The following is an 11997-nucleotide window of genomic DNA, read 5'->3' as shown; positions in this document are numbered from 1 at the left end:
GAAGCCATGGCTGTCTAAGAAGCTTTGGTGAGTTACTGATGGTGTCTTATAGATGGTACACACAAATGCTACTGTGTGTTGGTGATGGAGGGAATCAATGTTTAAGAGGGACGGATGGCATGCCACTCAAATGAGTTACTTTGCCTTGGTTGGTATTGAGTTTTTTGAGTATATTTGGAGCTGCTCTCATCCAGTAGGAGAAGGCTTAGGGGAGCCTCAGGTATAAAATTACCTTTTTCTTCCCAAGTCTACTAATTTACCACACCATGACTTAAATTACTCGTATACTGTTCCCCATAATTATCTTCTCAAATAATCGATTTTGCATTTCTGAGTAACAAAAACAAACAGCTTTGTATTACAAAAATAATTGCCAGCTGAAACTAATAGGAGTATGGGTGGCAAGATCAGCACAGAAATACTACCAGGACAGATAAAAAATTAAGGAAAACTTTTTTGAATAATTACTTCCATGCTGAAGTGATATAGCTATATTGTCCCCTTGCTCAGACTGCAAGATTGAGTATCATGTCAGCACCATAAAAAAAACTGCAATGACAAAGACCTTGCAACATGATTTATCAGTCATAAGTAGCATTGCATTAACAGCTTAAATCCAGCAATTTTCAGACATGCAGTCAATTTCAATGGGAAGGCTCACTGCAGGTTTTCTCAATGTTGTCAACTGTTGCATTGTGCAAATTGCGCTGCCATTTTTGGAGACCCATAACTCATGGCATATCTGCCCTCTGACATAAATTGCTAGATTTGTACCAAATAATTTTATATCGCTAATTTGAATTTACATGATTCATTTACAGAAACAATTATAAAATGGAATTCATTATACATCATCTAGATACTTTCTGGTTAAAAATCAACTTAATAGTTGAAATAAATTTTAATGCAGTAAATGCTACGATGATTTAGTATACTGTCAACTGTGATCCAAAGGTAACTCAACTTTGCAAGTGCTGGACTTTGGTTGGTTGATGTTCATCAGAGTGCAAGGAAGGAAGCGGGAGAGATCAGCCAGATTTACTATTGGGCAATATTCAGGAAAGATGTTGAATAGGACCAGAAGGATAGTATAAATGTTGTAAACTAAGTGTGAGTAGCTGTAGGTGGGGAAATGTATCTATGTGAGTACAGATGGGATGGAAACACAGATATGACCTAAGAAGGGAGTGGCTGATCTTGACATTAAGACGGTAATTGACAGTGTGACATCAAAGAGCCATCAAGGATAAAGTCAATATAAGCTGGGACAAAACTTTCCCCTGGAATCAAAACATAGCACAAAGGAAGAGACAATGCCAAACCCTTAAAAAGGCTCATGGGGACAGAGAGAGGAAGATGCTGACAAAACTCAATGTAATCCCCAACATTAGATGTGATTCCATGATTGGACAACAATGGTTAAATAATCTTGAGTATGTGAATAATTACATTGGCAACTAATTCAAGATTATCAAGAAGTGCACATGCAGTTACTGGGAGCTACTAATATTAGTACACAGGGTCCTGTTCTTTGCATCAAGAAAGAAATGTACACACACTATACCTGTTTCAACTCAAAGAAATACATGACAACCATTCTCTAATTCACTTTACAGGACAATATCTTGACCAATCTGAGTTGAAATTTAAACAAAGGTTGGCAATTAATTGTCAGTCATTATTAACTGATGCATTTTCTATTGCAATGACTCTAACATTCTGGTTGACATATGGACTTAATCTGTACTCTTTTATCATACAGTATAATTGTTGTTTTCCCTTTGGTGTTCCTTATGAATTGGCCCGATGAGTGCAAAGTGAAATTCTTCACCAAAATGTCTTTTTTCAACAATCTCAAGTTCAATGTTGCCAAATGACTACTATACAAAGCCTGTGTGTTTGTATATCTGTCTGCCTTTCATTGTATCTCCGTTCCTGTACCCCTCCCCTTCAACCACTTTGTGATATTATCAGAGGTTCAGAGTTACTTAAATTGCTGCATTTAATTCACTGTTCCTCCAATTCAAGTACTCTGTTATGTTATTCAGTTATGTTAGTTAAATTGGGAGTAAATTTACTTGACTGCATTTTAAGAGGAATTCAACATCTTTGAAAAATATATTACTCAATTTTATGCATCTTATGTTCTTTATTTTAAAGAAGAATTTGACTCTAACAAAGCATTGGGACATCCTGTTGTTGTTTTTTGCATTTGTCAAAAGCCATGAAGATTGTAAGCCTTTGATTTCTGTTACCTTAAATAATTTCCCTTTATCCTATGGATCTTCCTCAGCAAATATTTAGCCCTTTCAGCAACGCTTTGCAGTCTCTCAGGAGTTATTTACCAATTATAACTTTGCAATATGTTACACCTTACAGCAGACTGTAGCTGATCTCCTGAGAGTTTTTTGATTGGAGAGAGTAGCTGATGTGCTTTCCACTTGTTTATCTCATGGTTGTATCTTCAAAAACTCAGAGTACCTTCCCCTAGTTGAACTGACAAGGCTAAACAGCCTCGCCTACACTCTGCAATGGGCTGGTAGGTGCAGGGATCGGTATTCCCAGTGAATGTCAATCAAGTATTCAGAGCCAAAGATGTGGGACGAGAACAATTCAGGTCTGTTCTACTGTATCCTGTCTATCCTCACACAGGCTGGAGTAATGCCTAAAACCAACTCTTCTGACAGGTGGAAATACTGCACTAACTTAATGATCACTCTGTCTGGACACAACCAGATTGTTGGATGCCATTCTAGTATCTAGAGATTATGTTGTAGAGTCCACTCATTGCACACAGCAGTTCTCAAATCCCCCATCTCTGACAGAGGTAGAAATATCACCACCATATCAAAAGTTCAGTCCTTTCCACTGTAAAATCACATCAAATTAGACAAAAGGAGCACTGTTGTTTATATAACATCATCTAATGAGGATGTCTAAAATTGCTAATGCTTTATTTTTGAATTGTGGTCATTTTATTTTATGAAGGCAAACTTTACAGCTAAGGTTGTATGTAACAAGGACCCATAAGCAGCAAATGAAGGAAGTGAACAGCAAATAATGGATAAATATTGATCAAGGCATCAGAAAAATGTCCTGCTGTTCATTAATACGGCTTCGTAATTCTTTACTTACACTTGAGCAAGCCTAAAAGGCCTCGGTTTAACATCTCATCCAAAGGAAGATTTCTCTAACTATCACACTCCTTCAGCGCTGCTATCAGTTTATGATCAATATTAGTTCAGCACCAGTTTGGTTTGTGGGGTGAATTACTGTAGAGAACATCCAGCCTTCTAGCTTAACTTTGTTGCAAATCCTATCAATTTTGTAGGGGATCTGTTGTTCTATGGTTATAGAGAGCAATTAGATGTCCAGTCCTACACAAAATGTTCCCATGTGGTCAAATGTACAATGGGGTTTGAAATGAGTGCTACCTACTGAGACAAGTTGTTATTCTGTGGGTGAACCTAATCTTGGACAATATCAGAGTGGATAATAGAGAATCTCTGGACTGTTTTACTCCTCTGATTTTCTTTTCCAAATAAAACTAGTAGTTTGGTGTACAAAAAATTTCAGTTTTAATGATACATCAAAACGCCAGGAACAAAGTCCCATACTCTGGCATTCCATTTGACGGTTGCCAGTCCAAATATACCACACCTATTTTATCCCTATGTTGGTATTCCCTTAGCTGTAACTCAGCAACCTGCAATTGCCAGCCATAAAGACGCACCACATGCTTGAACTGATGTAAATAGCTCAAAAGATTATAACAATAACATTTCATAGTGAAGGAACATTTCCAAGCTTTGGCACGTCAGATGGATGAACAGTTGCAGACCTTGATCGTGCACAAGTTCATCCCTTGCTACTGAAGTTCACATAATCTTTGAAAGGTCATTTTTAAGCAACCAACATTTGCAGCTTTGATTTTTCTGAACTTGATTCTTTCCTGTATTTCTAGGTATTTTATTCTATACATAGATCTGATAAGATGGATTGGAGTTGGGTGGCTGTTTTGCCTACTTCCCACTTTTACATTTCCATTAAATTTATTCAAACATTCTCTTTTACATAGGAAAAGAAATAGACTATCAGCCCCTTGACTCATTTCTGCCATTCAGTTAGACCATGGGTAATTTATACCTCCAAACTATCTTACTGCATTTGCTTCATATCTCTTAATATCCTTACTTTTGCCAAAAACATTAATTACATAAAATCCCATCTATCAAGGGAACAGGTGTTGCACTGTAGCTTTTGTTGATAAGCAAAACTTTAATATAGCTTTTCTCTTTGTAGTTATGAACTGACTGTTGCTTATTTCCACATTTTTAAATGTCCTTTTTATTTCCAATTTCTAAAAGTAATAGTTTTTTGTATTGCTATCCGTACTCTGGCTTTTGCACAAACAACTGTGAAGTCTACCTATGCTTTAAAGTAGCCATCTTCATTTATAAATTACAATGAACTAAAAACAGATAAGTTAAAACTAATTATAAGTTTTGATGAGTTAGCAACAAATCGAAATTTTCTGCAGGAATGGCATTAATAGCAGTAAAGTATAAGAGGGCAGTTCACTTCAGAGTAAAGGCAAAAACACAATATAACATTAACTGTTGATTTTTGATGCATTCAGCTCACTTTAAACATGTCATGTGGTATAATAGAGTGGAGTGAGAGAGTTTCTGGCTCATGACTCTGAGTTTTCTACAGAGACGATTATTACAGAAAAGTGCTGTGTCTTCAAATAGCCAAAACGAGTCGTTGGAGTGAGTGCCAGAAGGACGGGCTCTTTATTTTTCAGTTTTGAAAAATCAGCGCACTAAAAATATTCAATTAGCTCTTTTTTGCCACGTGCAGTACAATCACATCCCTACAACAGAGATATTGATTAATGTTAGTTCATATCCTAAGACACACAGTCATGGCATGAGAATGAGAAAAGGAGCGGGGGAGTATTGCTCCTAGCAGTTTTACATTCTTAGTTGCATGAAAAAATTTTTCCCGTGCCTGGACTGATCCTACACTGTCCTATTGTCTATGAGCATCGGACAGCAATTGCTGACTCAACGCCAACATTGTTAATGAGCATATGGTTCCAATAACACTGTGGCTACTTATAGAACTTGATAGCAGGGAGCCAGTCATTTAATGTTGACTGGACAACAAATTGGTGAAGAAAGTACCATCCTGTCAGTTAATTCAAGTACAATATAGCCAGACAATAGTGAAGTCTCAAGAGAATGAGAAAAGGATCCAGAAAATCAAACAGAATAAACTCAGCTCCATTAAAAAAATGTACACGTAAAATAAAAATGTCAACAGGAACTCCACAAAGGAACTGCGCTCTTGGAAAAATGTGTACAGAAACGTGGAGATTTTCTGGCTACAGACAAGAAAAATGAAATTAAATAATTTGAGAGCTTTTCCATGCTGATATCAGCAAACTGTTAGGCATGGAGAAGAGCTCACCATATACGCTGATGTCATACATTTCTCATTTTCTAACGCAGTTTTTAATTCACATTCATCGACATGTTGTGTGACTCATTGACTGACATCAAGTTGTGATTATGCCAGAACTCTGAAATGAGATTTGTATAATGAAAGCCACCTTGTCAGAACGCACCATAGCCTCCTCTGTATCCTAGATACACAGCTTTAATTTGTCACACCTCCAAATGCTTCCTTATGTGGAACTCTCCAATAAATAAACCTGTACCTTTGCAACATTATGCATTTTTGTTCTTAATTCAGCCACATCTATGTCATCACCAGTTAATGGAGCGCCACAGGGATCAGTGCTGGGGTCAAAATTAATGACTTGGATGAGGAGAGTGGATGTACTATTGCCAAGTTTGAGAATGGCAAAAGTAGGTGGGAAGGGAAGTAGTGAGGATGATGCAAAGACTACAGACAGACATAGACATGTTAAGTGAGTGGGAGAAAACTTGGCAGACAGAACCATAGAAAATAGGGCAGGAGAAGGTTTTTGAACTCTTTGTGTCTGCTCCACCATTTGACATGTTCATGGCTGATCATCCAACTCAGTAACCTGTTCTTGCTTTCGCCGTGCGCCCTTTGATCCCTTTAGCACTAGGGGCTATATTTAACTCTTTCTTGAAAACATTCAATGTTTTGGCCTCAACCACTTTCTGTGGCAGACAAGTCCACAGGCTCGTCACTCTCTAAATGAAGAAATTTCATTTCAATTGAATTCCATTTAATCCTTTCTGATGGTCTGTTCTCTAGTTGGTTTCTCAAACAACCAGTTGGAGTATAATATGGAGTTAATGCACTTTGGCAGGAAGAACAGAAGGGCTGAGTATTGTTTAAATGAAGAAAGACTGCAGAAAGCTGCACCACAGAGGGATTTAGGGGTTCTTGTACATGAATCACAAAAAGCTAGCAACCAAGTTAAGTGATTAATAGGGAAGAAACATGGATTGTTGGCCTTTAGTCAAAAGGCAATGGAGTATAAAAATAAGGAGATCTTGCAAAACTATACAAGACACCAGTCAGACCTGACCTGCAATTCTCTGTGGTTTTGGTCTCCTTCTCAAAGGAACGATATACTGGCATAGAAGGCAGTCTGGAGAAGGTTTATTAGGCTGATCCCAGGTATGGAGGGATTTTCTTATAAGGAGAGGTTGAGTAGGTTGGGTTGTACATATTGGAGTTTAGAAGAATGAGAGGAGACCTTACCAAAACATCAAAGTCTCAGGGGATCTGTTAGGCTGGATGCAGAGAGGTTGTTTCTCCCTGGGGTCAATCAAGGACAAGAATGCCCTTATCTCAGAGTGAGGGTCATCCATTTAAGACAGAGATGATAAGGACTATTTTTCCCTCTGAGGTTGTGAATCCGTGGATCTATGGAATTCTTTATGGGAGAGGGCCATCCATGCTGGTTTGTCAAGTATATTCAGGGCTGAGATAGATAGAATGTGAATGTGTAATGGAATCAAGGGTTAAAGGAAAACTGCAGCAAAGTGGAGTTGAGGATTATCAGCCATGAATGGTGCAGCAGATTCAAATGGCTGAATATCCAACTTCCAATCCTGCATCTTTTGTTCTTAGTTTCATCTCCAGCCTTGAAATTGGAAATGCTGCTGTCACTGGTCTTCATAGAATCACTCCTACAGCTGGAACTTTACAAAAGCCATATTTCTAATCCTGAACCATTGCCCTCCCCTGCCAGCTAAAGTTACTTTCATTATCATTGAATCTTTCAACAATTTCCAGCTGTCATTTTGAAATGCATCGGAGATTTAAACTGTTCATCATCATTGACCAATGCCTCCATGCTCTTGTCTTCACAGTGTTTGAATTAAGTCCCAGGCACCATCATCAGCATCCTTAAGTCTGTCCTGTCCCATTGGGAAGACAAATCTACCAGAGGTAGTGAAGCAGTGATATACAGTCCTGAATGAGTTGATCTGGAAATCTGCAACATTGACTTCAGACCCTATATTACAAGTAATCAGACTCTAGCTACGGGTAAACAGTTATAAACCACCTGCATCCACCACTTCCTCTGGCAGTTCACTCCACACGTGAAACACTCCTCTGTGTAAAAACGTTGCCTCTCATGTCCTTTTTAAAACTTCCCCTTCTTACCTTAAAAATATGCCCCCTAGTTATGAAATCCCCCACCTTGGGAAAGGAGTTTTGCTGTTCACCTTATCTATGCCTCTCTGATTTTATAAGCCTCAATAAAGTCACCTGTCAACCTCCTACACTCCAGTAAAAAACATCCCAGCGTATTTTTATAATTCAAGCCCTCCATTCCTGGCAACACTTTGGTCAATCTCTTCTGAACCCTCTCCCATTTAATAATATTCTATAGTTATTGTATATACAGGGCTTCCCACTTACAAAGTCCAACTTACTTCTCCAGCAGTATACATGTTCCTGCATTGCCTCCTTGTAACTTTCAGGGGCAAAATCTCCTTTGTGCAGTCAGCATAACAGAAACCAACAATAAAAAAGTGTACAGTATACAGTCTTTGACTCTAATGATTGAATTATATCAATAAGTAGATACAGAACACAAGAACAATAGAACAACTGAATAAGGCAGATATAATATTTTACTTCAAAGCTAATCTTTTATTCATAAGGAAACCAATGCACAAAATTGAAAGTAAATTTCTGGTCATCTCAGGAGTTAATATGGCTTCATGAGTACAATTCTTCTCATTTTAAAGATTATTCTTACAAGCCATTTTAGCATGGAGAATTGTACTCCTGTGTCATGAATCTGGTTTGTCCTACTGTCTTCTCTCTTTTCTCTTTTGAAGGCTCCTTGAAATGGCAACCACTTCGCTTTAAGGATAATGCCAAAAGGAAATTACTACTGTACTGTGTTTCTTTATCATGCTCGCTACCCACAATATTACTATCAGTTGTATCTTGCTTTGGAATGCTCTGTCTTTCTTGTGAATCTTAACATCTTAAAACAAAAATTATTCTTGAGATGGTGCAGTATAAGACTGACAGATTTTTTGAGCTCTTGGGAAAGAAAGAGTTTGGGTGATCAGGTAGGAGATAAGGTGGAAGATGGACCATAAATCTTATTAAATGGCATAGCAAGTTCAAAGGGCTGCCCTGTTCCTATCTTTTACGTTCTAATGTTTTAATTAAGAAGCACTTTGACATCTTGCTCCTGATTTTGTTTGATTTTATTGTTATTTTAAACGTTCATTTATTGCTTGTGAATCATCTTGATTAAGAGGGTAATTAGACCGTTGTTATCCTCTAAAACTAAATGATTGCAAGTGTTGAGGATGTTGGCAATATTTGAGAAAGGGGAAGAATCCCAGCACTGAGGCAACAGTGCTAACTACTGAGCCACCATGCCGCCCCTAATGGTTTGAATTTATTAAATCAAATAATGATTTGAATTTATTACATCACTGAATTATAGGATATCTTTAAGTAACATCTTGTCACCAGCAGAGTTGCTTTTGGTCTAAGGGCTAAAAATGAAAATTTCATTGTTGAAGCACAACTTAAGACACAATATTACATCAGATGGCAATGACAAAATAAGACGCATAATGAAAGATCAAAGAGAAAAACAAAATAACTTGCATAACTTCAAGCATAGAGTGAAGGCTTTTGCCATTTTAGTGACGGATCAAAAGGTATGATTCAGAGATCAAAAGTCTGAAGGCTGAATCCTTAAGCAAAGTGAATAACCATCATCTTACCTTACACAAACTCTGTTTGGAACACTCAGGAGTAACAGGAAAGTTCTAATATTATTACAGGCTGCAAAAATAAGTGGGTTTGAATGTTCCAAACTCTGGGATGATGACAGGAAGACAAATTCAATCACCTCACAGGACTGTGATTGAGCCAGCCAGTCAACTGAATTCAGCATCTTCGATTAACAACAATCACAAAATCAGGGAGAGCTGGAAATGAACTGCCAAGGCTTAACCTGTGAAGTTTGGACTTCTGGGAGGAGATGATAGAACGTAAATAGGGAAAGAAAATAGCTTGAGAATGTTATTGAAAAGATTGGGATTATTTTGGAGGAGAAAGATGGAGATATTGATAATGGAGATAATGAGATCTTGTGTACAATGATGTGACAGTGACATCAGTAGTCATGTGAAAGAGTCTCAGAAGAGAAATGGAATAGTCTATAAAATACAGCAACATGCTTACCTAGAAGTGCAGTATGTACTACAGTGTACAAGGAATCCAGTTTTGGAAAACCTACTGGAGTCCAACTTTAGCCACACTGATGTAAGGTTTGTATATCTTTTATTTTCATTTGTTCTAGATTTTTAGAACTTTGATCTTGCGGCATGTAGGTTTGTTCTGTGTCTGAAGGGCTTTAATAATTAACTTATTAAATATACTAAAATATATCTGTAGTCATGGTGATTTAAGAAAAACACTTTGAGGGGATGGTTCACTTAGGTTCATGGGAATTTGTTTACATGAGATGAATTTATGAGCAAACAAATTAGAAAGTGCAACAGGCTTTCAGATAAAAGATTCTGGTGTTGTTTCTGGGCTTGGGAAAAACGTCTGTAACTTGGAAATATAGCTTTATGATTTCAGTTTGGCAGTTTTGCAGAAGTCTTGGCTGAAGCTGGATGTTTAGAACAGCTGTTCCTAAACAAGGGAGATAGTTTAGAACTGATAGCATAAAGAATACCTTCGTGTAAGGTGTTTAGCTTAAAAGTCACAGACCAGAGGTGTTTGGTTACAAAAGACTAAGCTCAACTGCATGAAGGAAAGAGGCGATCAGATTTGCAAGATGAGGAGTTGAAGCCATGGTTAACTTAATCTCTAAAGACGTGAAAGAGCCTTTCCAGTACCATAAAGGAGCGTTTTTGGGATTTTTAGGATTGTGTTTTACCAAGTATTTTGAAACCTTTAAATGTGTGCTATATATAAGTAGTTTAGTTTATTCTATTTTATCTTGCATGTAATAAACTTCTGTTTGATTGTTAAAACCAAATCTGCACACTTGTTTCAGTGAGAAACCATCTCATTAAAACCAATGAAACAAAATATAATCTATCAATCCAAATTTCAGCCTGTTATCTGACATGTCCAGTAATAGCAACATTACCGCTCATAGGTAGAGGGAAATCTTCCTGATTCAGAGCAGCCACAAGTTATCTGAAGAGCAATCCAAATGTTGTTCAAAATGGAACCTAACCACAAACCATGACCGACATTTCCTGACTTCCCTGCAATTATTTTACCTTCAAATTACTATTGAATCTTGTTTACTATCCTTTCAGGCAGCACATTCCATTGTATAATAAATGCTGCATCTCTTTACGCTTGCTTTCTTATGCCACTCAGTTAGCACTTGGCTGCATGTTCACAGCATCCAAGCCTTGCCTTGTCATGCCATATGTTAGCACATCGGCAGTTCAGCCAGAACAAAAGGCTATCAGTATTCCCATATTCAGTTGTTCTTTTGTGTAGACATACAGACAGACAGGCTGCTTGGTATTAGGGATCTGGCCAGGGTGGATGGCTTTGGCTTGATGAACAGCACACCAAGACATCAATCTTACACCTACAGCGTGTGCCAGCTGCCTGTGCACCAAACATGCTGCATATTGATTAAACCAAATGGCCATGGTGGAAAGCGGGTAGGAGATTAGTCCTTGGTCCAGTCAAGGGCAAGTGGGGGCTTTGTCTCCATTAGGGCCATCAGTCATAGGCACAGTTCAGGGTTTGGCCATGGGTCAAGTCATGTATTAAAGCTACTGATTGAAGCCAGTCATAGGTCTGGTGTGAATACAGTCCTGGGGGTCTGTTAATTGATTGTTAAGGAAGGTGAGAGGCGATCATGGGCATCGCTGGCTGGGTGTAGCAGACTACCATGGAACGTAGAACTGTCATTTGTCATCATGCCAGGATTCGGTTTAAATTGCACAGGCAACCTGCAGCCTCCATTCATTTTGTTTGTGTTCGGTTCTGCTGGCTGTAAATGAAAGTTCATTTTTGTATTTTGAAATTGACTAATTGCTTGCCTGTATGTGAGCTTCCCCTACTGGATGATGGCAAGTGGTGGGACTCCATTGGACTTTGGGGACAGAATAGCTGCGACTCAGAACCCTTCTTAGACGAAATGTAGCTGAGGACAAGTAAACTGTGTGGCCTAGTGGTCAAGCTGCAACCAAGGTGAGAGAAAGGAGCTGTATGTACAAGGGAGGGTCAGCCATGTTGGCTATGCGCCATGACCAGTTTAGCTTTGTGACTGCTTTGGCTTTACATTGCTGGTGAGGGGCAGCATCAGACACCCATATTTGTCCAGATGCAGAGTTGCCTCTTAAAGATGGCAAGGAGCAAAGGATGTCAGGTTTCTCGAGTGTATCTGTTGAGCGATGAGTTGTTCCAGGAATGCCATTTGATAAGTTGAGAATGGAATCAGATGAGAGGAACACCATAGGAAGGGATAGGTAGCACTGAGGTGAGTTTGGTAAGATATGCCAAGAAATTTTGCCAGGCCTC

The sequence above is a fragment of the Rhincodon typus genome, chromosome 11 (assembly GCF_021869965.1).
Source record: "Rhincodon typus isolate 14 chromosome 11, sRhiTyp1.1, whole genome shotgun sequence".
Taxonomy (NCBI): Eukaryota; Metazoa; Chordata; class Chondrichthyes; order Orectolobiformes; family Rhincodontidae; genus Rhincodon; species Rhincodon typus.
The sequence above is the reverse complement of the archived record's forward strand: the minus strand, read 5'-3'. Positions refer to the sequence as shown.